Here is a 27,051-nt window from a genome sequence, read left to right as displayed (position 1 = left end):
AGGGGTGGAGGAGCAAAGCCTAGGGAGTTCAGGATTAGCAGAGGCAAACTCTGATATATAGGATGGATAAATAGCAAACTCCTACTTCATAGAACCGGGGACTGTATTTAATATCCTGTGAAAAGGTGTAATGAAAAAGCATATGAAAAAGGACATATGTATATGTGTGTGTCTGAATCACTGCTGTACAGCAGAAATGAACACAGCATTGTAAATCAACTATACTTCAATATAATACATTTAAAAAACAAAGTGGCACAAATTCAGGCATGAAAAAATTAATGTCAACGCCTGATTCATATATGCATATATGTGAAGCATGGCATGCAGCTGTATTTACATTTTATCTTTGTATATGTACAGAATTGTATTTAGTAAGAATAGCTGTGATGCAATCCTCATTCTCTTTTCATATTAACATTCCATCTATTTCAGTGATTGGCCACCAAAACCTCATGTAGGGTTGAGAGTTCCAGAAAGTGAAGGCAGTGGTCTGGCCAGTGATGATGTGGGCACCTAAACATCCTAGATTCCCAACCACCAGCAACAAAGACGTGTTTTCTGGGTCGGAGATCTCAAAGGAGAGAGAATACACTTTTCATGAGTGCTTGGTATACAAGTTCCGCATTTGTCCCCAGAGATACCACCTTCCTTAGAGTGTTTACTCAACTCCTATTGAGTAGTATGACTTGCACAATATTTTATTTTGAATGGAATATCCTGGAAACCAAAGTAGGTAGAGTCAGGTTTCAGTATAGGGCCTTTGATGTTTTTAATTTGGAAAATTTTAAGTTGTACACTGCTACTGTATTTCTTTTTAAAAAACTATGTGTGTACCATTAAAAAAAATTTTTTTAAGATGAAATGAATTCAGAATTTTTAAAAGATGAAATGTGCCTTGGTTCTCTTCATCAAGTCAAATTATTATTGATAAATTTGAAGTCCATCCGGAGTTCCCGTCATGGCTCAGTGGTTGACGAATTCAACTAGGAACCATGAGGTTGTGGGTTTGATCCCTGGCCTTGCTCAGTGGGTTAAGGATCCAGCGTTGCCGTGAGCTGTGCTGTAGGTCACAGAGGTGTCTCGAATCCCGTGTTGCTGTGGCTCTGGCGTAGGCCAGCAGCTACAGCTCCGATTTGACCCCTAGCCTGGGAACCTCCATATGCCACGGGAACGACTCAAGAAATGGCAAAAAAGCCAAAAAAAACAAAAACAAAAACAAACAAACAAAAAAAACGAAGTCCATCCCATTCAGTTCCTCCTGCAGAGGTGATGGTAGCCTGCCTGCATTATGAAATCTTCACAAGAATCTTCCAGTCAACAATTTGATATTGTTGCTGAAAACAGGAAGAGTACACAGTAAATATTTTTAAATTTGTATTAGAAGTCTATTAACATATGCATATCTTGCAAATTATTTTACTCTTTGTTATGCATCAATCTAGCCCATTCTTTAAAACTGCTGTAGAGTGTGCCTTGGAGGGAAACACTGGAATTTACCAATCAATCCCCTCACTGGGTTTAAGGCATTTCCAGTTTTCCTCTTTTACAACCATCCAGCCAAAAAACGTTTTGTCAGTGCCTTTTTGGTATACACATATAAGCATTTTTGGAGTATATATTTGAAGTGTTCTTTATAAATATTAAACTCAGTTGTCCTCAGCAAAATTCTGAATTTCCTAAATTATATATTGGAATAAGCTACAGTCATTGAATTCTTAAATTACACAGCCAGCAAGCAGAAAAATTGAGATCAAACTCAGACTCTGTCCAAATAAATAAATAAAAACAACCCACAAATAAAACCCCCAAACAAAAAAAAATTTCTAGCAATCACATGTGTGTTGCTTTCTCATTGAAAGGTATTGCTGGGAGTTCCCGTTGTGGCGCAGTGGTTAACAAATCCGACTATGAACCATGGGGTTGCGGGTTTGGTCCCTGCCCTTGCTCAGTGGGTTGACAATCCGGCGTTGCTGTGAGCTGTGGTGTGGGTTGCAGATGCGGCTTGGATCCCGCGTTGCTGTGGCTCTGGCGTAGGCCAGTGGCTACAGCTCCGATTGGACCCCTAGCCTGGGAACCTATGCAGCAGGAGTGGCCCAAAGAAATAGCAAAAATACAAAAAAAAAAGAAAAGAAAAAAGGTATTGCTGAGTTACATAAATGAGAGGGTTTTTATTCGATTAGACAATACCAAATTGCTCCTCAAAAATTGAATATAAATTTCACATTGCTGCAGTTTCTCAACAGTGCATTCAGTACATGTTAAAATGTTTACTAAGCTAATGGCTGTGAAATTCTGTTTTAATTTTTTATTTCATTACTCGTAAATTAGAGTCAGTGTGTTTATTGATCAGATTTTCCTCCCTAGGGAAATTAAAACTTTTTTTTTTATAATTTGCTAATTCGAAGACCCAGGAGCAGATTGTTCTTTTCATCCACCTCAGTTTAGTGGGCTTTAAAAATGTAATGCTTGAGTCAAAAATGGACAATGATATATTCTTTTTGAATGAAATGTGGATAGCCCACTAGACACTCAGCTTGATTCACAGGAGAAATAGAGATTGGGAAAAACAGAACAAACCACTGAAAAATTTCATCTGGGTTTGTTGAATGCTGACACAAGATAGTACCCGCCTCTAAATATAAATTCCCTAATAGTTCTCATTAAAAAAAAAAAAAATACGACTTATGCTTGAAACTTTCCTGGCTAGAATATATCATTTATAAGGTATAAAACTTGTCACAAAGTAGTTGGCTCAGTATTACACTGAATATTCGCATAATAGGAAAAGCTTGAGAACTGTGAGAAATGCCATTTTAGTTACCAGCCGTACTGCTTGAGTGACACAAATGGAAACCATCTATATATATAAAATCTTCTCTTCCTCAAAAAAAATGAATTTCTCCACTTATAGTATAAATATAAATGCTGTCTAGGAGTATTTATTCACAATTATGTATATAAAAATGCATATATTAAAAACAAAAAAAGGGTTTGTAGCATACGCTTAAATACTTTTGCTACCTTATTTCATCTTCTCAGTTTTCACTTGAACTTGGCATTGGAGTGTATATGTTCCTGGTCTGTTGCTGTGTAACTAATCCCCTCTAATATAATGTTGCAAAACAGCACTCATTTTAGGATGTGAATGGATTCTGTGGGTCCGGAATCCATGGTGACAGGGTTTATGAGCATGGCTTGTCTCTGCCTGTGATGTTTGGGGTCTTCATGGGGAATTGAAAAAGGCTGGGGGTGAGGGGTGTCAGTCTGTGGCTGGAGGCTAGGATGAATTTAAGGCTAGCTCCTTTCTATGTCTGTTCATGACTGCTGGCTGTCACCCCAGGACTGTCAGAATAGCTTCTGCTGCTGGCTGGCTGCAACTGCTTCTCAAGAACAAACCCCCAGGCAAAGCAGGATAATAACATTGTATGACATGATACATTGTATGACATGATACATTGTATCACACCATCCATTGTATAGCCATCCAGCCTCAGCATTTACAAAGTGTCACTTCCTCTCACTTCAGAACTTTGCCCAGATCAAGGGGCTCCTATCTGGAGGGGTCCTCAAGCAGAAGAGTTGCACTCCATGATGGGGGGGCTGTCGGTTGGGAGAAAAGGGCTTGGACATTCTGAACAGTGGCAGCTGGTCCTGGGGTGTACGCATGTGTGGTTTTCAAAAGTTATTTCCCTTGAGACATGCACACGATTTAAATATTCAAACTCCCTTTTGCTGTACCCGCTTACTGTTTTGTTCAGGGAAAAAGCATGAATAGATAATCCCTAAAACAATTAAATTGTGGTATTTTTTTCTATTATAGCAAAATTTATTCCAGTGAAGGATAGGAAAGAAATATTGTTCTTACCCCAAATCTGTGTCTTTACATATTCTTTTTATGTAGCCCATTGGTGAAACATACATGGAAGAAATTTCCATGTGATGTCTGCCTTAGCATTCTATTACTAATTCTTATATCAAACTCAGGGACTGATCGTTTTTTTTTTTAATTTTTTTTTCATTTTTTATGGCTGTACCTGTGGTATATGAAAGTTCCCAGGCTAGGGGTCATTTCCGAGCTGCAGCTGCGACCTATGCCACAGCCATAGCAGCACTGGATCCAGGCTGCATCTGTGACCTATGCCACAGCTTTTGGCAACGCTGGACCCTTAACCCTCTGAGTGAGGCCAGGGATTGAACCCATATCCTCCTGAACACCATGTTGGGTCCTTCACCCACAAAGCCACAACAGAACATCCCTGTGATTGATCTTGATGAAAACAGAATGCAAGAAGTATGAAATGTTATCTCAAGAAGAAATTGGTCATAATGAAAAATACGTAACCAATAAGCATTGAATATTGATTTTAATAAGGGTATCTTCTCCATGTAGAATATGTTTGCCTGACATAGAAACAGCATCAGTGATCCACATCCAGCTGTACCTCCTTGCTACCTGGGTGGGGTTGCACCTGCCACAAACTCTCCCCTCCATTTCCTCATCTGTAGGTTGAGTTGAATATAAGTTTATCCTTGGTTGCGTCATTCATCTAAAACCTCCGAACAAAAGTCCAGGACCAGATGGCTTCAGTGGTAAATTCCACCAAACATGTAGAGAACTAATACTCATCTTTCTTAAACTCTTCCAAAAAGAAGGGGGGGGGACACTTCCAAACTCATTTTACAAGTCCAGTATTACCCCAATACCAAAACCAGTCAAGGACACCACACGGAAATAAAATTACAGTTCCTTGATGAACAGAGATGCAAAAACTCTCCACCAAATATTAGCCAGTTAAGTTTAACAATGCCTGAGAAGGATCACATACCACGATCAAGTGGGATTTATTCCAGGGATGTAAGTATGGTTCAACCTCTAGCAGTGTGATTATCCTATTAGCAAAATGAAGCCTAAAAACCACATTATTTCAATAGATGGAGAACAAAACTTTGACAGCATTCAATATCCGTTTATAATAAAAGCTCTCCCAACAGTGGATGTAGAGGGAATTTAACTGAACGTAATAAAGGCCCCATCACAAGCCCCTAGCTAATATCATATTCAGTGGTGAGAAGCTAAAAGCATTTCCCATAAGCGTATTCAATGGCGAAAAGCTAAAAGCATTTCAAAAAAGAACAAGGATGCCCACTCTCACTTTTATTCAACAAAGTATTAAGTCCTCACCACAGCAATAAGACAAGAAAAAGAACAAAAAGGTATGTGTTGGCATTTGCAGATGACATGATATCCTATATAGAAAACCCCAAAGACTCCACCAAAAAACTGTTAGAACTACTTAACAAATTCAGTGAAGTTGCAGGATACAAAATCAATATACAAAAATACATTGTATTTCTGTTCACTAAGGACAAGGTATAAGAGAAATTAAGAAAACAATTTCAGGAAGTTCCCATGTGGTGCAGCTGGTTAAGGATCCAGTGTTGCTGCAGCTGTGGTGCAGGTTGCAACTGCAGCGCAGGTTCAGTCCTGGGCCTGGGAACTTCGACATGCCAGGGGGTGGCCAAAAATAAAAATTTTTTAAAAATCCCATTCATCAAAAAGAATAAAAGACCTAGGAATAAATTTAACCAAGAAAGCAAAAGACTTGTATGTATAAAACTATGAGATGCTGATGAAAGAAACTGAAGATACAAAATAAATGATATCTTGTGTTTGTGGGTTGAAAGAATAGTGTTACAATAGTGATACTACCCCAGACTGTCTACACATTCAGTGTGGTCTCCATCAAAATTCTAGTGGCATTTTTCACAGAAACAGAACATATAATTCTAAGGTTTCTTTGGAACCACAAGACACTCGAACAACCAAAGCAATCTCGACATAAAGTCAGAGGCATCATTCTTCTTGATTTTGAATTATATTACATAGCTATAGTCATCAAAACGGTATGCTCTTGGCATAAACACACACACAGGGATCAATGAAAGGAAATAGAGAGCCTAGAAATAAACATATATATGGTCAATTTATGACAAAGTAACCAAGAATAAGCACTGTCTCTTCCATAAGTGCTGTTGGGAATCCTGGACCTGATCTTCGACCACTCACAGAATTTAACTCAAAATGGATCAAAGATATGAATTGAATATAAGACCCAAAGCCATATAACCCCTAGAAGAAAACATAGGCTGTAAGTTTATTGGTATAGGTCTTGGTCATGTTTTTGTTTGTTTGTTTTGTTTTTGTTTTTTTGACTTGGCAACAAAAGCAAATATAAACAAGTGGGACATCATCAAACTAAAAACCTTTTGCAGAGCAAAGGAAACCATAAAAAAATGGAAATCCACTGACTAGGAAAAATATACGATGTGCAAATCATATATCTGATAATATCTAAAATATAGGAGGAATTCATTACTAAAAAAATAAATAATTCAATTAAAAATAGCTGTATAGCACAGAGAACGCTCCTCAATATTCTCAAATAAATCTACGTGGGAAAAGAATCTGAAAGAATGGATGGGTGTGCATATAGGACTGAATCACTTTGTGGTACAGCAGAAATTATCACAATCTTGTGCATCAACTAGACCTCAATAAACCTTTTTTAAAAAATCCTGTGGGTTTCAACTACTGTTAAAAAAAGAAAGCCAGAGAACTTGAATTGATGTGTTTCTTCAGTAAGACATACAGATGGCTAATAGGTACGTGAAAAGATGCTCCATCCACATCACTCATCACCAAGAATATGCAAATGAAAACTACCTGTCAGAATGGCTGTCAGCAACCTAACAAATAACCAGTATTCTTGAGGATGTAGAGACTTGAGAACGATTGTGTGCTATTGGCGGGAACGTAAAGTGGTACAGCCACTGTGGAAAATGAGTAGGAGGTTCCTCAAAGAATTCAAAAATAGAACTTTGTTTTGTGTGATCAGCAGTTCCACTTTTGGATATTTATGTGAAAAACACGAAAACACACTAATGACAAGACACATGCACCCGTGTTAGTAGCAGCACCATTCACAATAGCTAAGACTGAATATGCATCTGCTGATGCGTGGATACAGAAAGTGTGTGTGTGTGTGTGTGTGTGTGTGTGTGTGTGTATGGAGAGAGAAAGAATACGTATTATTTAGTCATAAAAATGATGTGTTTTGATGACCGCACCTGCGACATATGGAAGTTCCCAGGCTAGGGATTGAATCAGAGCCACAGGTGGGGTCTACACCACAGTCATAGCAACACTGGATCCAATCTGCATCTGTAACCTATGCCACAGCTTGTGGCAACACTGGATCCTCAACCCATGGAACGAGGCCAGGGTTTGAACAAAGAAATGTTGGGTTCTTAAGCTGCTGAGCCCTAATGGAAACGCCAAGATTCAAATCTTGCCATTGAGGACAGCATGAAAGAATGAATTATACTAAGTAAATCAGAGAAAGACAAATACTGTATGATCTTGCTATGTGTATCAAAACAAAATAAAAAATACACACAACTCACTCCCCTCTCCAAAGTTGTAGCTACAGAGAACAGATTGGGGGTTGCCAAAAGCAGGGGTTGAGGGTAGGGTGAAATGGATGAAGGAATTCAAAAGCAGCTTGGTGACTGCACTGCATATTTGAAAATTGCTAGAAAAGTCAATTTTAATTTCTCATCAGGAAAAAACAAAATTGGAACTGCATATGGTGACAGGTGTTAACTAGACTTCCTGTGGTCATCCTATTGCAGTGTATACAAGTATCAAATCCTTTTGTTTTACTTTTTAGGGCTGCACCTGCAGCATATGGAGGTTCCCAGGCTAGGGGTCAAATCAGAGATGTAGCTGCTGGGCTGTGCCACAGCCACAGCCACGTCGGATCCAAGACGTGTCTGTGACCTACACCACAGCTCACGGCAACACCAGATCCTTAATCCACTAAGCAAGGCCAAGGATCGAACCTGTATCCTCATGGATCCTAGTCAGGTTCGTTAACCACTGAGCCATGAAGGGAACTCCTCAAATCATTTTTTTTTTTTTGTAACGTATGGTTGATTTAGAGTGTTATGTCAATTTTTACTGTGCAGCATAGTGACCCAGTCATATGTCTATAAATGTTTTTTTCTCATATTATCTTCCATAATGTTCTACCACAAGAGATTAGATAGAGTTCCCTGAGCTGTACAGCAGGACCTCATTGCTTATCCATTCTCAATGTCATAGTTTGCATCTACCAACCTCAAACTCCCCATCCCCCTTGGCAACCACAAGTCTCTGTCTTCTGTGTCTGTGAGTCCTTTTCTGTTCTGTAGACAGGTTTGTTTGTGCCGTATTTTATTTATTTATTGCTTTTTAGGGCTGCACCTGTGGCATATGGAAGTTCTCAGGCTACAGGTCGAATCAGAACTGCAGCTGCTGGCCTGCAGCTGAGGCCAGGGATTGAACCCACATCCTTGTGGATGCTCATTGGTTTTGTAACCCACTGAGCTTCAATGGGAACTTCCTTTGCCATATTTTACAGTCCACATATAAGTGATATATGACATGTCTTTCTCTTTCTGAATTAACCTCATTTCGTATGAGAATCTCTAGTTGTATCCATGTTGCTGCAAATGGCCTTTTGTTGTACATCTGAAAATAATGTCACTTAGACCTTACTAAAACCAACCTGTCAAAAAATATGCAGTTACAGGTCTGGCTTGGGTCACAGCAGTGGTGCGGGTTCAATCCCAGGCCCCAGAACTTTGGCATGCAGCAGGTGCAGCAAAAAAAAAAAAAAAAAAAAAAGTTTCTCTCTCTCATTTGCTAATGGTGGTGAAGCATCTGTCAGACACATAGCAAACCTTTAAATCCTGTGACCTGTCACAGTCTGTTACCTGGGCTGTCCGTTCTTGGACAGCTGTATATGGTGAAATGAACTGGGAGCATGAGGGTCCATGTCTGATGTCACCGAGTGAAGCAAAGACTACACATCCTAGAGATGGGATGGCCGTATCCCATCCCCGTGGGACCAGCTAAGTCCCCTCCTGGGCTGACCTCCGACGCACCCCGTCTTGTGTTACCAGAATCAGGACTGGCTGAGCTGCAAAGACATGAATGCGGAACGCAGTTCCGACTTCCCGCCTTGCCCCTCACCCGTGACCTGGCTCTCCATGAATGATTGAGATGCCTTCTTGAATTATTGAAATGCCTATTTAAATATCTATTTGGAATAATACAATGTGTGGAAGCAGATGGGACATTGCCAAGGGTAGAGGCAACCCACAGATCTGAGCCTTGAAAGGACATATGCCTTGTAAGAGAAGGGAAGCTGCGGGGTGACTTTCCTGCCTGGGGGCGGGGAGCTAGGATTTCACCCACGGGGCCAGGACCAGGGTGAGGGGACGGGGCTGTTAGGTGGGGTGCAACATTGAAGGGCTTCTGAAAACACAGTCGTCAGAGGACCATTAAAAGGCAACATTTGTGAAAAGCGAGATGAATGCCAAGAAATCCGTGAGGAGAAAAATATCACAACTGTCTCTGAGGAGAGGGTTTGTCAGGACTGGGACTGGGGTGAGGACACAGGCAGAGGTCACGCAGATGCGGGCACACAGCCCACTCTGAGTCCCTTGGGGCTGCTCCCCTGCTGAGGATGGTGAAGGTCAGCCAGGGTTAAGGTCACGCGCGGAGCTGACTCCTGCCACAGATTCTCACATGGGGTCCTGAATCCTGGCACTCCTGGCTTCCAGACTCAACTGGGTGGCCTTGGGGGGTGACTTCTGTCCTGCAGGCAGATACAGTGATGTCCACATCTATGGCGCCTAGGAAAGGGACCACTTTTAGAAACAGGGTCTTGCTAAACACCTGTCATCATGTTCTGATGCAGCTGGGAGGTGGGGCGGGTGGTGGAGGCGGGCTGGGGGCAGGGTTAGAGGTGGGACGAGGAGGTGGAGATGTGACTATAGGCAGGGCGAGGTTGGGGAGGCTGTCGCAGGCAGGAGGTGGGTGTCAGAGGCAGGGTGAGGGGAGGTCAGAGTCAGGATGAGTAGGGGGTGGTTGGAGGCAGGCAGGAGGGGAGTGGAGGTCAGAGGCGCTTTGGGGGGGGCGGGGGGCGGCGGGGTCTGGAGACCGGGTCACGGGGGTCTGGGGCAGGGTCAAGATGAGATGCTCTACTAGGCAGGTGCCTAATTCCCTGTAACAGGTGTCCTTCTGAGAGAAGACAAAGGACGATTACTAGAGCCTTGGGCAGGCTGTACAGACTGCAGGCAGAGCCTGGAGCAATGTCTTACAAGCCCAGGATGGCTGGCAGCCTCCGGGAGCTAGAAGAAGCCAAGGGGGGGGGGGTCTGTTTCAGCGTTCAGAAGCAGGGTGGCCCCATGCACACCTAGACTGGGGACTCCCAGCCTCCAGAACTGGAGAGAAGACATTGGTATTTTATCCGCTCGCATAGGAGGCTTGTAACAGCCGCCCTGGAGGCTGAGCCATCAGGTGCAGCCCGCAGTCTCTGGGCTCCGGCTCGGCCTCGGGCCAAGTGTGGGGAGCCCAGGCTGCTTCCTTGTGCTCTGTGCCCAGAGCACCTGCTTGTCACTCCAGAGTTTCAGCGGCAGAGGGGGCGACCGATGGTAAATCCTCCCCATGGAAAAGCCCCATCACCAGTAAACCTCCACCCTGGCACAACCGCCAAAGGTCCATAAAAATACAGCACTTACATAATGGGCTTATCTCCTTCTGTTGTCACACAAAAAGAAATGTTTTTCTGGTCTTCCTGTATCATTTCCTTAACATTTGTTTCAGGTTAACTTTCTAATTAAGCCATTTCTTTTAGGTCAGTGGCCACAGCCTTGGTAAACCTACTGCAGTAACCTACAGCACTCAAAAGCCAAGCTGCAGCAGCAATTATCATCAGTATTAGTCGTAAAATGCTAATGAGGCATTTTCGTTTTAAAAGCGTGACCTTTTTAGCACCTAATGGAGAGCAAAGCCCGAGGTTTTAATAGAAATTCTTTTTTTAGACAACCTTCAATGTGAGCATTTCCGGGCTACCTATTTTTAAGTCTCCTTCTGTCTCCCACACCTTGTGTGGGTGTTTCATTTGAAGCCTCGTTATTTCTCACAGCCCAGCCGCAGCCCCAGCCAGAAGACTGCAGGGAGCTCCAGCCTCGAGTTCCGGACCCCTGGGGGCAGCTCCTGCTTTCAGAAGTTGTGGCGGAAGGTAAATAAAGTTTCCCACATCCGATGGCTTGAAGAGTACATACAGTTCAGTGGCTGTGAGGTCTGCCCGCCCTGGTGTGTAGGCAACACATCAGCGCGATCCATCTGCACCGCGCACCGGGCAGGCAGGAGGCTGCGAGCCGGTTACATGTCCCTCCGCGGGCCGCCAGCCTCCCCCAGCCCTGCCTTCCCCACGTCCTGCATGTGGAGTCAAACTGTATTTCTCCTCCTCTCTGATTTGCATCTTCGCGTTCAGAAGGTTCTGCCATGTTGTCCCGTGTCAGACTTTTTTTTTGCCTTTTTACGGCCAGGCCCATGGCTTATGGAACTTCTGATAGGGGTCCAATCAGAACTAGAGCCGCCGGCTTACACCACAGCCACAGGAACGCCAGATCAGAGTCGCTTCTGTGACCTACACCACAGCTCATAGCAAGCTGGATCCTTAACCCACTGAGTGAGACCAGGGATTGAACCTGCATTCTTACAGACAGTCAGGTTCTTAACCCCCTGAGACACAGTGGGAGCACCAGACTCTTCTTTTTAAGGCTGAGTAATTTCCCTTTGTATAGATATGCCTCACTATTTATCCACTCATCCGGGGATGGACAGTGGGGTGCTTGGCACCTGTCAGCTCTTGTGAACCCCTCCCCCACCGCTGTGAATGTTTATGTACAGACACCCCTCTCATTCCTTGATTTCATGCCTTCGGGGTATAGAGCAAGAGGACAATGACTGAGTTATGTGGTGACTCTGAATTTCAGAGCAAAGGCCAATGAGGCAGCTCACTTACCCATTCTTCTGTGGGCTTGAACAAACACAGTATGTTCTTCTGAAGAAAGTCTTTAAATGTATGTATGGTTTAAGTTATGAGAGAGACTTGTGGCGTTTCAAGACCTTTCTGGCTGTGTGAGGTTCACAGCGTAACTGAGAGGAAGGTGGAGAGATGTCTCAGACCCTATGCCCCCTACACACGCACTCCCGCCTCTCAGCATCCCTCCCCTGCCCAAGTGGAACCCTTGCTAAACTGAAGAACCTCTGTGGATACGTTTATCATCTCCCAGAGTCCACAGGTGACATTATGGGTCTCTCCTGGTGCTGTGGGTTGTATGGATTTGGATATATAATGATACATAACCACCATTATACTCTCAGTAGTTTCACTACTAGCGCCCCTGTGTGCCCACTGGTCCCCCCATGCATGAAATCCACAAGTCCCTAGACCCCCGTGCCCAATTCAGGTCAGTACCCTGGGCCCAGAGCAGGGTGGGGAAAGCTGAACATGCACAGCATAGCTCTTAACACACTCCACCGTCTGTCCTTGTTCAGGTTCGTGTTCCTTCCACATGGACCTTCCAAGAGTATCTCCATTTAGCAAAAGCCTGAGAATTGCCAAGGACCCGGTCAGGAGAGCTAGCTCCTTCTCGTCTAGCCAGAAACAGTTGTTACCTCTTACTAGGCTTTGTGCTAATAAAACAAGCCCAATAAAACCAGTCTGATACCTTGATGGTGCATGTTGGTACTGCCTTCTCCTCATTAATCACACCTCATCCGACACCAAGTAGAAACTAATACTTTCCCTAGGCAGGTGTACTTTTTCCTTTGCCGAGGTGTGGATACTTTGTATTTATGTCCAGTATTCAGTATTTGTGTCTTTATTTATATCCAATATTGGATACTATCCAGTGCAGATTCCGTTATTCCTATGAGGGGTCATTTCTAAAAGAAATCACTAGGTAGAATGATGACTAGCTTTCTTTTCAGCTATGTTACACCTGTTTATTCTCTCACTTGTTTGGAAAATAGAAGGTCTAATGGAGGCCCTCTGTTTACCTGCTAAAGGCATCTTCCAATTTTAAGTAAAAATAACTTATGGTTTTTTTCAGAGCATTGGGTAACTCTTAACTTCCCTTTTACCCCTGGGCCCCAGGATGGTCCTGATTTTCAGAGAAGAGCTGACAAGAGGGAGCTCCATGACTTTCCATGTTTAAGGCAAACCTGTTCTCCTTGCCCTGGTGGCCTGCAGAGTTCTGTGGATGTCCATGTGGCATTTCTATCACACTTTTTTATTTTTTAGGGCCATGCCCATGGCATATGGACGTTCCCAGGCTCGGGGTCGAATCAGAGCTGCTGGTGCTGGCCTACGCCACAGCCACAGCTCACGACCACACTGGATCCTTAACCCACAGAGCGAGGCCAGGGATGGAACCCACCTCCTCATGGATACGAGTCGGGTTCTTAACTCGCGGAGCCACCAGGGGAACTCCTGTCACACTTATTATGGGACACAGTCTCGGGGGTTGGAAGGAAGACTTCTCTTTAAGACGGTGAGTGTGGTCAGCAAGACAGGACAACAGAGGGCAGTGGTGGCAGCCGTGCTCTGTGCTCAGACACTGGTGTCCCAAGTACATATCACAGGTGCTCCGTCATACTGGCCTCTGCGCCTGGAGGGACGGGCTGTAGGTCAATCAGCATTTTGGAATGCGGGTGGTAGTGAAGCATCGAGCATGGATCTGGACAGGCCTTACCAAAGGGTCTTAGTCACTATCTATAGTCTGCTCATAGAAAAGACTCCAGTTCGTTTGGAGGACAAAGCCTATTTCATTCTTCCCCGTCATTCATTGCATCCGACCAGCCAGCTGCAAGACAGATGGAGGTCTGTTGGAACAGGACATAGAACCTTCTAGAAGGGCAAGGGACAGGTGGTTTCTCTTAAGAAAGCTGTGTTTAAAAAGTCCTTAGAGGAGTTCCCATTGTTCCTTAATGGTAATAAAATCGATTAGTGTCCATGAGGATGTAGGTTCGATCCCTGGCCTCGCTCCGTGGGTTAAGGATCTGGCGTTGCCTTGAGCTGTGGTGCAGGTGGCAGATGCGGCTTGGATCTGGTGTTGCTGTGGCTGTGGTGTAGGCTGGCAGCAGCAGTTCCAATTCAACCCCTAGCCTGCAACCTTCCATGTGCTGCCATGGGTTTGGCCCACAAAAGTCACACACACACAAAAAAAGTCCTTAGAATCAAAATAACTTGAATACAAGAATCACAGGTCCTAACAATTAAGGGATGCCTCAGCACAAGATAAAATGTATGTTCTTAGAGTATTTCTGTTTGGTGTCGGATGAGGTTTGATTAATAAGGGGAAATGCAATACCAAGATGCAAAGATACACTAACTCAGACGTCTACGGAAGGTGGTACACACTCAGAGACGCCTGTGGGTTGACTCCGGATGCCTTTCAAAAGGGTGTAGCTATCCCGTGGAGTTCCAGAACATTCTAGAACAAGGTGGACGCAAGGATCAGGTAGACAGTCCTGCAGATTCCTTAACACCCACGTTCCATGGCATCTAGACCGAACATACGTATCCAGGTGGCCCCAGCCAAGTGATGCTTCTTCCTGGCAGATAAAGAGCCTGACGTGCTTCTCTGCTTAGTCCTGGCTTCCCCTTATCTCAGGTATTTGGTCCAGTTTTTTTAGTTTCTTAGAAAGTGTGCTATACCTAGCTGCGGTGTGTTACACACGCAGAAAAAGAACACATGATCTAGACTCTAACAATGAATTCCAGTAGTAGGAAAATCTGGATGTTGAAAGATTTCTTGGCCCTTGATTTAAGAAACATTTGTATCATGACCCACGTCTGCCAATGTGTGGTTTTTTTGGTGTTTAAGAGCCTTGATGTAGAAGTGAGGTCATCTTCAATGTCCTGAGTTTATTTATGAAGATGCATTTGGGTTTCATTCAGATCTGCTGTGTAACCTAGAGATTTCCATATTATTTAAGTATTTTCACCTCTGTGTGTGCTGGCATGTTTCTTTTCTCTCCTCTGCAGGCTACAGAGCCCCAGAGCACCACCCACAGCATGACGGTGCAAAGAGGATCTTGTTTGCTTTTTTTTTTTTTTTTTTTTTTGCTATTTCTTGGGCCGCTCTCGTGGCATATGGAGGTTCCCAGGCTAGGGGTCGAATCGGAGCTGTAGCCACTGGCCTACACCAGAGCCACAGCAACGCGGGATCCGAGCCGCATCTGCAACCTACACCACAGCTCACGGCAACGCCGGATCATTAACCCACTGGGCAAGGGCAGGGATCGAACCCGCAACCTCATGGTTCCTAGTCGGATTCATTAACCACTGCGCCACGAGCCACGACGGGAACTCCTCATTTGCTTTTTTTCAAGTATGTCTTTTATCCCGTGGATGTTTGCCTTCTGCTTACCTTTTCCTGCTGTAAGTGTTTTGGGGGAATAATTCAACATAGTCTTGGGGGAAAATTTGCATCTATGTACAGTCAGGGGTTCCCACTGGGGCTCAGTGGTAACGAACCTGTCTAGTATCCATGCGGACGAGGGTCCGATCCCTGGCCTTGCTCAGTGGGTTGAGGATCTAGCATTGCTGTGAGCTGTGGGGTGGGTCACAGACGTGGCTCAGATCTGGTGTGGCTGTGGCTGTGGTGTAGACCAGCAGCTACAGCTCCTATTCGACCCCTAGCCTGGGAATGTCCTTATTCTGTGGGTACAGCTCTAAAATAACAAAGAATAATAATAATAACAATAATATAATGAAAGAAAATTTACAGTCACAGCCGTGGTTGAAGAGCAATGACTGTTCAACCACTGCTGTTCCCGCTTCAGCTCCCAGGACTCCAATTCGAAACGCCAGGCGTGTATGAATACCACATGCCATTAACGTCCTGGGGTGCAAGTCCTCAAGGTCATTGTCAGAGGGGAAAAAGGCAGGAAAGGACAAAACCCTGTATGGAAAACACACATGTAAATCCATATCTGCACCAAACTCGGGTCAGAACCCGTAGTCCTAGTTTCTTGACTCCTCCGATAACTGTTATGGAATCATTATCTGTTGCTGAAGACATCAATAAACTCAGTCCAGCAAGGATGATTAGCAGCCACTGATACAAGATATATACATATTCATCGATGGTGATCAATAGCCAACGTGCTGAATTGCTTGCTCAATGCGCCACAGCCGAGAAGTCAAAATAGGGTCTTGTGAACTACGTTCAACCCAAGGAGGTATTTAAAACATGTGACAACTTTTCCGAGTATTTTGTTCACAGTGGGTGGGGAAGAATCCGGGAGAGTCTTGGCTGTTGAGGTCACAAGACCTTGCATCTCTAGGCTCTGTTTTTAGATGTCACCAGTCCCTGGGTCTCCACAGCTGCCCTCCTCCTGAGAGGAGCCACCTCTTTCCCACTGACCAGAGCTCCCCCTCATCAGGAGACATGTTCCTACCGTCTTTTCTTAGCCTCTTTGCTTCTCTTTTCTATGCTGAAAACTCCCCATCTTGTCCTGCTTTACTTTACCCCATCTTCCTGCTTGGAAAACAATCACAGTGCTGGTAAATGACTTAAGCTTAAGAACAAAGACCTTAAGGCATGAGTTACTCATGCAGCCAGCAGAATGAGGACATAATGTGTGGGTCTAGGCATGCCAGACCTGTGCAGAGAGGCATGCCGTTTGCACAGCACGATATGTCCTCTGAAGAATAAGAGGAAGATGAGCCTCATGGCCCCAAGTGGTTTATGAGCGGTCATTAGCAGAACATGCATCAGCAAAGAGAACTGAGTTGCAAACCTAGGCATGCTGGGTTGCTGCAGATAGGCAAGCCTTTTGTGGAAGCACAATGGTGATTCTTTAGATGCTATGCATAGACAGCTAACGCCAAGCTTCCTCATTGCTAATGATTGTTAAATGCCTAAAGGTCAGAGTAAAAGCTTAACCATCTACCAGCTATGTGACCTTTAAAATAATAAAAGACCTTTTAAAATAATAATAATAAAAAAAAACCCATATCCTGCTCCTGTAGCACCCTCCTCATTTGACGGAATCCTCAAGAGCACAATAAAAGCATTGTGGTTTCTTGAGGCGGTGCCCTTGGTCCCTGAGACCTTGAGTCCCCGGTTCCCACCTTTACTTAAGATAAATGTCTCTGGGTCTTGTTTTACGTTAACTTTTTCTTAAGTTTCACAGCACCTGTTCTTCAGCCCGCACCTGCTGAGGTGGTCTCAGCACCCCCTCCCCCCATCACTACCCTGGCCCACTGCCCTTTTGTGTATCACTTTTAGGAGTCTGGGTTAGCCACACACTGTCAGAGGCAGACGGAGCCTCAAGATTCTGGTTCTATGCCCAGGGACCCTTAGCCCTTAACAGCCCCTGATCACGACCTTGAGCTGGACAAGATTTACAAGACAGCCCATAAGCAGATCGACCTACACCTTGTCTCATCCCTGTGTGGTTGGACATGCAGCTTCTACCTATGTGGTTGGGACAGGGATCTCCTAGCCATTTGGTTCAGACCAGGATCTCCTGCCTGTGTGGCTAGAATAAGGACCTCCTACCCAAGTGGTTGGGACAGGGGGGTCTCCTACCCGTGGTGGAATAAGGATCTCCTTGCTGCGTGGTTGGGACCAGCAGACTAATTCCCAGGCTCAGAATTAGACCTAGGATGTGCAGAGAAAAGGGGGCCAGAAAGATTAAGTAACCAGTCCAAGGTCAACAGCTAGTCAAAGCTATGCCTGGCCCACAACCCGGAGGTTTTGCTTTGGGAATGTGCTCAGAGGATCAAGAAAAATCTTCCCAGAATCAAATGCGAGTGGTCTTTAGGGCAGCTGATCTGAGGGTTCATGGCTTATAAGGAAGAGCACTTATTTTTTTCTCACCAGGGACTCTGTACTGCTCTTCAGCGACGCCCTGGACATGAGCTCTCCCGGGCACAGATTGAGCCGTCCAGCAAGGTTAAGAAGCCAGCTGGAGGAAGAGTCAACAGCCCTCAAGTTTGACACTTGTCACTCTTGTTTTTCTACGTTGGGATTTAACAAGAGGATTCAAGAAGAGAACCACTCGTCAAGCCGTCATCTGGTCACTGGCTGCTCTGTTGATGCTTTCAGCCAGACTCTAGGATATCAGCGGAGATTTGGTTTTGGCAAAAACAAAAAATTTTTATAGTCCCTGCTAGAAATTCCTTATCCAGAAGGGCATCAAAGCCAGGGGGCCTTCAGAGTAAGGGATAAATCCACTCCAGGCTGGTGGGAGGGTCCCCTTAGCCATTTTGCCCCTCACCTGAGGAGGAGGGCAGGTGAGGGGAGACTGGTTTCCACTGGAAACAGAGAAAGTCCCTATGGACAAAGATTGTCACCTGCCACTTCAGGAAACAAAGGATGCTGCAGCCGGAGTTCCCATCGTGGCTCAGTGGTTAATGAATCTGACTAGGAACCATGAGGTTGCAGGTTCGATCCCTGGCCTCACTCAGTGGGTTAAGGATCCAGCGTGAGCTGTGGTGTTAGGTCGCAGACACGGCTTGGATCTGGTGTTGCTGTGGCACTGGTGTAGGCCAATGGCTACAGCTCCGATTAGACCCCTAGCCTGGGAACCTCCATGTGTCGTCACAGGTGTGGCCCTGGAAAAGACAAAAAAAAAAAAAAAAAAAAGATGCTGCAGCCATCAAGCCCACAGCTACTGTAGCTGCCATGGACTGTGAACCCTGAAGGTACTCAGGATGGAGAAAACAGGACACTGGCCTGTCACGAGACATGTTTCTACAACATTTTCTTAACCTCTTTGCTGAAAACCGCATCTTGTCCTGCTTTACTTGACCCCGTCTTCCTGCTTGAAAACAGTCTCCTACTGGTAAATGACTTAAGCTTAAGAACAAAGACCTAAAGGCATGAGTTATTCATAGGGTCAGCTGAATGAGGACTTAATGCATTGGTCTAGGCACATCCAGACCTGTGCAGATTGGCATTCCTTTTGCACAGCAGGATATGTTCTCTAAAGAATAAGAGAAGGAGGAATTTCATGGCCAAGTGCTTTATAAGTGGTCATTAGCAGCATATGCATCAGCAAAGAGAACCAAGGTGCAAACCTAGGCACACTGGGTTGCCACAAATAGGCATGCTGTTTGCCGAAGCCCAGTGAGGATTCTCTGGAAAGCTCTGCATAGATCGCCAACTCAAATGCTAATGACTGTTATGTGCCTAACAGTCAGAGTAAAAGCTTAACCTTTTACCAGCAAGTGGCTTTTAAAGTAATAAAAGATCTTATACAATAGTAAACAAACCCTATATCCTCCACCCATAGCCCCTCCTCACTTGACATAATCCTCAAGAGCACAATAAAAGCAGTGTGGTTTCTTGAGGCAGGGCTCTTGGTCCCTGAGACCTTGAGTCGCCCGGTTGCCACCTTTACTTAAGATAAATGTCTCTGTGTTTTGTTTTATGTTAACTTTTTCCTTAAGTTTCACAGCATCCATTCTTCAGCCCCATCCTGCTGAGCCTGTCTTGACACTGGCCCTGGATAGTTAAGGTGCATCTCAAAGAAACACGTTCAGTGAGCCCAGACTCTTGCATCCTCTCTTACAGAGAAAGGCACAGAAATCATGAACTTGAAATGTCTAGTTTCCTTGTGATTAGCAGTCATCTTTTTATGTTTGACTACATCCTCCCCTGCCCACCCTCCCCCCAACAAAAACTCATCTATGTCCTGATTCCTCCCCCTCCTCTTTGGAGCCATTCCTCAGACCTACCTGAGAGGCTGTCTCCCAGGCTAGGGACCTTAGTACGTGCCCTGAATAACACATGACTCAACTTTGAGGTTGTGCTTTGCTCCCCAACCCCCTCCCCCCAGCTGACCTCACCGGAAGGTGGAGGATCAGACTACTACTGCTCCTCAAACTGGGCCCACAGCATCACCTGGGAGCTGGCCGGAAATACATATCACCAGGTCCACCCCCAAATCCACAGAATCTGAGGATGGGGTCCAGGAATTAAAGTTCACGTGCCTTCTTCCCTCCAGGTGATTCTCATACACAACCTCAAGAATAAGCAGTCCAGGCATCTCTGTAGCAACTCCAGTAAAACAGAGGAATTCAACCCATCCCCACCCCATCCTTGGGTGACGCATGGTTTTGCTCCATGGGAATGGAATTCTGCTGCCCATATAGGCAAGGCAAGTTCACCAACGAGGTGCATCCTATACAGGAAGAACATGCTCATAAGAAGGGATGCTGTATCAACATCTAGTTATGACAAAAAAAAAAAAAACTCTCCAGAATGTGGCCACAGAGGGAACTCACCTCAACATAATTAAGGCCATAGATGACAAACCCACAGCTAACATCATATTCAACAGTGAAACGCTGAAACCATTCCCAGAAACAAGACAAGGATGCCCACACTCACCACTTTTATTCAACATCGTTTTGGAAGTCCTAGCCACAGCAGCAAGAGAAAGAAAAAGGAGTCCAGGTTGGAAAGGAAGAAGTAAAACTGTCACGGTATCCTGATGACATGCCTAGAAGATGCTAAAGATGCCACGAGAAAACTGTTAGAGCTCATCAATGAAATCAGTAAAGTTGCAGGATACAAAATTCATACACAGAAATCTCTTGCATTTCTAGACACTAACAGTGCAATATCCAAAAGAGAAATTAAGGAAATAATCCCATTTACTGTTGCATCCAAGAAAATAAAATACCTAGAAAGTAAACCTCTCTAAAAAGGCAAAAGACTTGTACTCTGAAAACTGTAAGATGCCAGTACAAGAAATTGAAGCTAACACAGACAGATGGAAAGATACACCATGTTTTAGGTTGGAAGAATCAATATTGTTAAAAGGACCATTACTACCCACAGCAATGTACAGACTCAGTGCAATCCCTATCATATTACCAATGGCATTTTTCGCAGAACTAGAACAAAACAATTTTGAATTTGTGTGGAAACACAAAAGACCCCAAATAGCCAAAACAATCTTGAGAAAGAAGAGCTGGAGGAATTAGGCTCCCTGACTTCAAACTATACTACAAAGCTATAGCAATAAAAACAGTATGGTACTGACACAAAAAACAGAAATATTGAATAATAGAATAAGATAGAAAGCCTAGAAAGAAACCCATGCACCTATGGTCAATTAATTTATGACAAAGGAGGCAAGAATACACAATGGAAAGAATACAGCCTCTTCAAAGTTGTGGTTCTAGGGAAACTGGATAGCTACACGTAAAAGGATATAATTAAGAACATTCTAAGAGTGTCCACTGTGATGCAACAGGATTGGTGTCATCTCTGGAGTGCTGAGACACAGGTTTGACCTCAGGCCTGGCACAGTGGATTAAGGATCCAGCATTGCCACAGGTGCAGCATAGGTCACAACTGTGGCTTGGATCCAAACCCTGGCCGGGAAATTCCCTATGCTGTGGGGTGGCCAAAAAAGAAAAAACAAACCAACAAGAACATTCTGTAACACCATGTACAAAAATAAACACACAATCAAAGACTGAAATGTAAGATTGGATGCTATAAAACTCCTCAAGGAGAACATTGGTGGAACACTGACATAAATCGCAGCAGTATATTTTTGGATCCACCATTCCTCTCGTGATGAAATAAAAGCAAACATTTTTTTAAAATGGGACCTAATTAAACTTAAAAGCTTTTATATAGCAAAGGAAACCATAAACAGAATGAAAAGATAACCTAGAGAAAGTGAGAAAGTATTTGCAAATGAAGCAACCAACAAAAGATCAATCTTCAAAATGTACACATCAGCTCATACAGCTCTGTATTGAAAAAAACAATCAGAGTTCCCTGGTGGCTCAGTGAGTTAAGGATCTGGCATTGTCACTGATAGGACTTGGGTTCAGTCCCTGGCCTGGGAATGTCCACATGCTGCAGGCACAACCAAAAAGAAGAAGAAAACAACTCAAATTAAAAAAAAATGAGCAGAAGACCTAAAAAAAAAATTCTCCAAAGAAGACATACAGATGGCCAATGGGCACATGAAAAGATGCTCAGCATCACTGATTATTAAAGAAATGCAAATCAAAACTACTATGAGGTACCTCACACCAGTCAGAATGGCCTTCATCAAAAAGTCCACAGATAACAAATGTCAGAGAAGGTGTGGAGAAAAGGGAACCCTCCTTGAATCTTGGTGTGAATGGAAATTGGTGCAGCCACGATGGAAAACAGTATGGAGGTGCCTCAGCAAATTAAAAATAAAATTATGATATGATCCAGCAATCCCACTCCTGGGCATATATAAGGACTAAACTCTAATTCAAAAAGATACATACACCCCAATGTTCAGAGCAGCACCATTCACAATAGCCAAGATGTGGGAACAACCTAAATGTCCATGGACAGAGGAATGGATAAAGATGTGGTACATATATACAGTGGAATATTACTGAGCCATTAAAAATAATGAAATACTGCCATTTGCAGCAGCATGGGTGGACCTAGAGAGTCTCATACTAAGGGACGTCAAAGACAAGTATTATATGCTATTACTTCTATGTGGAATATAAAATATGATACAAATATGAAGTGAGTTACAAAACAGAAATAAAATCATAGAAAACAGTTATGGTTACAAAAGGGGAAATGGGGGAGGGGATAGATTAGGAGTTTGGGATTAGCATATACATACTATTATATCTATAACAGACAAGCAATAAGGACCTACTGTACTGCACAGAGAACTATCTTCAATATCTTGTAATAATCTAGATGGAAAATCATCTAGAACAGAGCAGACATATGTATAACTGTACTTTGCTGTACTTCTGAAACTAACATAACACTGTAAATTACCTCTGCTTCAATAATAAAAAAAAAGGTGTTTTACATTATCCATCTAAGAACTGACGTTAAAAAAGATGGAACACTTGAGGCTGCTTTCAGATTTAATCTTCAGTTATACGATTTCTGTTCAAAAAGAGTCACAGTGCCTTTTAATCCAGGTAATGCTAAAATTCAAGGAACTAGTTTCCGAATTTCAGGAGGCTTATGAGCAAGAATGAAATCTCCGACTCCACTCCTCTCATCAGCATGACCCTACCTAATCACCATGACCCCTTAATCTCCTGCATCACCATGGCTCCACCCCCTCATCAACATGTCCCCGCCCCTCATCACCATGACGCCACCCCTTTACCACCATCCTTACCAGCATGTTCCCACCCCTCACCAGCCCATGCCACCCCATCAGCATGACTCTGTCCCCTCATCAGTATATTTGTACTCCTCGTCAGCATGGCCTTACCCCCTTATCACTGTGACCCCACCTCCTCATCATCCTGTCTCCATCCTACCTCATCAGCATAACCCCGCCCCTCTCAGTACGACCCTGCCCCCTCATCACTGTGGCCCCACCCTTCATCAGCATATCTCCACCCATCAAAATGACCCCTCCCCTATCAGCATGACTCCACTGCCTCATCGCGACTCCACCCCTATCACCATATCCTCACTCCCTTGTCAGTATGCCACACCACCTCATCAGCATGGGCCCACCACTCTCAGCATGTCCCCTTCCCATCAGCATGACCCCACCCATCTCATTAGCATGACCCAGACTCATCACCATGACACCACTCCTCTTAGCAGCATGGCCCTGCCCCTCATCAACATAACCCCACCCATCACCAAGGTCTCCTGCCTCCTCACCAGCATGGCCCCACCCCTCATCAGCATATCCCCTTCCCCTTATCAGCATTATTCCCCCCCCCAGCATGACTCTGCTCCCTCGACATGGCCCAGCCCCAATCACACTGTCCTCACTGCTTATCAGCGTACCACCACTCCCCACATCAGTATGGCTCCACTCTTCATCAGCATATCCACCCCTCATCAGCTTGTCCCCACTCATAATGACCCCTTCCCCTCATCACTATGACCTCTCCTCCTCATCACCATGTCCTCACCCCCTTATCAGCATACCACTACCCCCCTCATCAGCATGGCTCCACCTTTCTTATCAACATGGCTCCACCTCCTCATCAGAGTGGCCCCACCACCATCAACATGGCCCCACCTCCTCATCAACATGGCCCCACCTCCTCATCAACATGGCCCCACCCATCAATATAGCCCACCTCCTCATCAACATGGCCCCACCCTCATCAACATAGCCCCACCCCCTCATCAACATGGCCCCACCTCCTCATCAACATAGCCCCACCCCCCTCATCAACATGGCCCCACCTTGCTGACTGCCTGGAGGTAAGGGGACAAGGTGGGCTACACTTCAATTTCTTGTAAATGTAAATAGCCGCACTTACAAAGGCTACATACCATCCTGAAAGTCACAGTGCTTAATCTGGCAAGTCCCACTAATTTCCCTATTAGGAAGATCACGTGGAAGAGTTTGCTCGGCCAGTTACCTCAGGCCATCTAATTCAATTCCTCTAGGTGCAGAGGCTGAGGTACAGAGTAACATCTACTTCCCAAAAGCCACAGACCTCAGCAGCAGGTTGCAGGTGGAATCAGTCCTCCTGATCGTCACGGAACCCAGATTTTCTAGGGCTACCTGTTGGCATCGCCACCTTCTCCATGTACCTAAGGAAGCAGGTGTGCCTTGAGCATGCGTGCTTCCTTCTGCTCAGATCCTGAGCAAAGTACTGCACTAGCTACGCAGCACTCCAACCATTGGGGTCAGAATTCAGAAAACCTGGGGACCTCTGAGGTCTGTAGGATCACGAAAGAATAGGATTACAAATACCACATGCTATCACTCACATGGAGAGGCTAATGCAAATGAATCTATGTATAAGAAAGAAACAAACTCACAGACATGGGAGAGCAGTCTTGGGGTCGCTGAGGGAGAGGGAGTGGGAGGGACTGGGAGTTTGGGGTTAGGAGATGCAAACTACTACATTGGGAGTGGATAAAGCAATGGGGTCCTGCTGTACAGTACAGGGACCTATATCCAATCACTTGTGACACAACATGATGGAGGATAATGTGATAAAAAGAATATATATATATATATGCATAACTGGGTCACTGTGATACAGCACAAATTGGCACAACATCATAAATCAACTACAATAAATTTAAAAAAAGAATAGGATTCCCTCTATCATGAACGTAATAACTAGCTTTGAATTAAGCATCTACTAGTTAGTCCTCTATTAGAGGCTGTACATGCGTTTTCATTTGCTGAGGAAGACCACGTGAGGGTGAAATTACTCAGGATCCCACAAAGCCAGCTTGGATTCTGGACCCTCCATTTCTTTCGATGGCTCTGCCTGTGAATAAGGACCTGTCTGCCTGGGTCTCCAGGTTGCGCGGCAGCTTCCTCCTCTCGGGGCTGTAGGCCTATCCCGAATGAGGCTCTGACGCTGAATGCATGGGTCTTACGAAGCCCTCCCCACGGTGGGTGGACCTGACTTGCAGGCTCAGTCACTGGCTGGAGTCCTGTTCCTTCAGGGATGGGTTTCTGGCCAAAAGGCCCTTCTGAGGTCACAGTCCAGCCCCATACTTCTGGCCCCGCCCACCCCAGAAGTTCTGGGATGGGGTTTGTTCACCCAGCCTGACCCACTTTCAACACCTCCTCTGTAGCACATGCTGATGAGAGATGTTTGCATGGCCAACTACCTGGGCCAGTATCCCGTTAAGCACCTGGAGTGTATTGTTGAAGCTGAGTGGCTGTCATCCCCCCCAGACCCAGCCTCCCTGTCACCCAGGCCTGCCTAAGATCATGGCCAAAAGCATGAAGAGATACTCCTTTGGGATTTGACATCGTTGAAAAGACCTTGTGCAAGAAATTGACCAGCAAACAGCCACTGCCAGCTGTGCATGCTCTGGGTTCCTGCACAACCTGGGGCTGTTGGTGGGAGTTCAGTGCCAGTGGAAACTCACCAGCACGGGTTTGTAAAAACGACATCAGTGGTGATAAGGAAGGCGGATAAAGGGATTGATGAGGGTGAGTCACAATTAGTCTCAGGTGGGCCAAGTGCCCCCTTATACCACACATCTGTTCTTTACAAGGTGTATGCAAATCAGCTGGGGCTCTTGTTCCAACGTGGATTCTAACTCAGTCCACGTGAGGTGGGGCACGAAGCCCTCTGCCTTTCCAACAAGCATCCCAGTGGCAGAAAGCCGCTCAGACACTTTGGAGAGCAAGCCCCTAGCCCTGCTTTGACACAGGCTTAAAAGGGAAATAAAACAGTCCACTTGCTGGGATCTAAGTCCTGCATGTAGGTATCATTGGATCCTTGCAGTCTTCCAGGGGCTTGATCTTACTGAAAAGGGAGCATTCTTAGAAGGAAACAACACCAAAACAACAAGCCAGCATTGTCAGATACACAGAAATCAGGAGAGGGAACTGGGCAGCCGGCACAGACATAGCAACAGAGTTCTTCCACTGAGTAAAGAAGCCACCTGCGCAAAGCAGAGAAGAAGGGCATCTGAAGTCAGGCCCAGGAATGCCAGGCCCAGGACCCACTGGCACGGAAAAAGCCAACTTCCAATTCTGAACCACAAGCCGAAAACCAATCAGAGCAGGCAAACCAGAAACGGCCAGAGCGAACATAGGGTCACAGATTCGGAGCGAGAGCAACCAGGTAGCTTCCCAGAAGCAGAAGCGGAAAGGGACTTACCTGCTGCTCATCTTCAGCCACCAGGAGCAGAGCAGGGGGGGCCGCAGGTGTCTAGACCCAGAGGAGGGAGGGTGCCCACCACGGAATCCAGGGAGCGCTGGAGGCAGGGAAGGGAGCGGAAAACTCAGCCAGGACTCAGCACTGCTGCCCACCTGAAACCGCAGTAAAGCCACGTGGTACGGAGCCAATGAAAGGCCGGATTCCGCCTACCTGCGTGGGGCCATGTCACGTGTGAGTGAAGTGGTGCCAGCTGTGCGTATGGCAAACAGTACACAGCCGAGCTTGCTGGTAGAGCCCCGAGTCTCAAAGCCAGGCCCCAGGTCAGCAGCATCGGCGTCGCCTGAGCACCTGTGGGGCCAAGCAAATCCTCGGTCCTGCTCCAGGCCTACCACGCAGGGGCCGTGGCGGTGGCGCCCTGCAGCCCGTGCACCTGCGAACCTGTAGGTGGTCCTCGCGCAAGCTCACTGCCGAAGAGTCTACGGAAAGAACAGCGGAGAGAGGAGACCACGTGTGGCAGAGGAAACTCATT

General features: G+C 45.4%; 1 long non-coding RNA gene across 1 annotated transcript in view; it reads right to left on the bottom strand.

Moving 5' to 3' along the window:
• Positions 1-26,684, bottom strand: part of LOC146394447 (uncharacterized) — a 55,856-nt gene extending 29,172 nt beyond the window's left edge. The window contains exon 1 of the long non-coding RNA XR_014834966.1: positions 26,523-26,684. This is a non-coding gene — a long non-coding RNA (uncharacterized LOC146394447). The remainder of the gene's footprint in view (positions 1-26,522) is intronic.
• Between the last annotated feature and the right edge of the window lie 367 nt (positions 26,685-27,051).

The sequence above is a fragment of the Sus scrofa genome, chromosome X, assembly GCF_054392235.1.
Source record: "Sus scrofa isolate SSC_HxYL_T2T_F1_AM1 chromosome X, Sscrofa_HxYL_maternal_Yorkshire_Landrace_v2.0, whole genome shotgun sequence".
Lineage (NCBI taxonomy): Eukaryota > Metazoa > Chordata > Mammalia > Artiodactyla > Suidae > Sus > Sus scrofa.
Note: the sequence above shows the minus strand (reverse complement) of the source record. Positions and strands in the feature narration are given on the sequence as shown.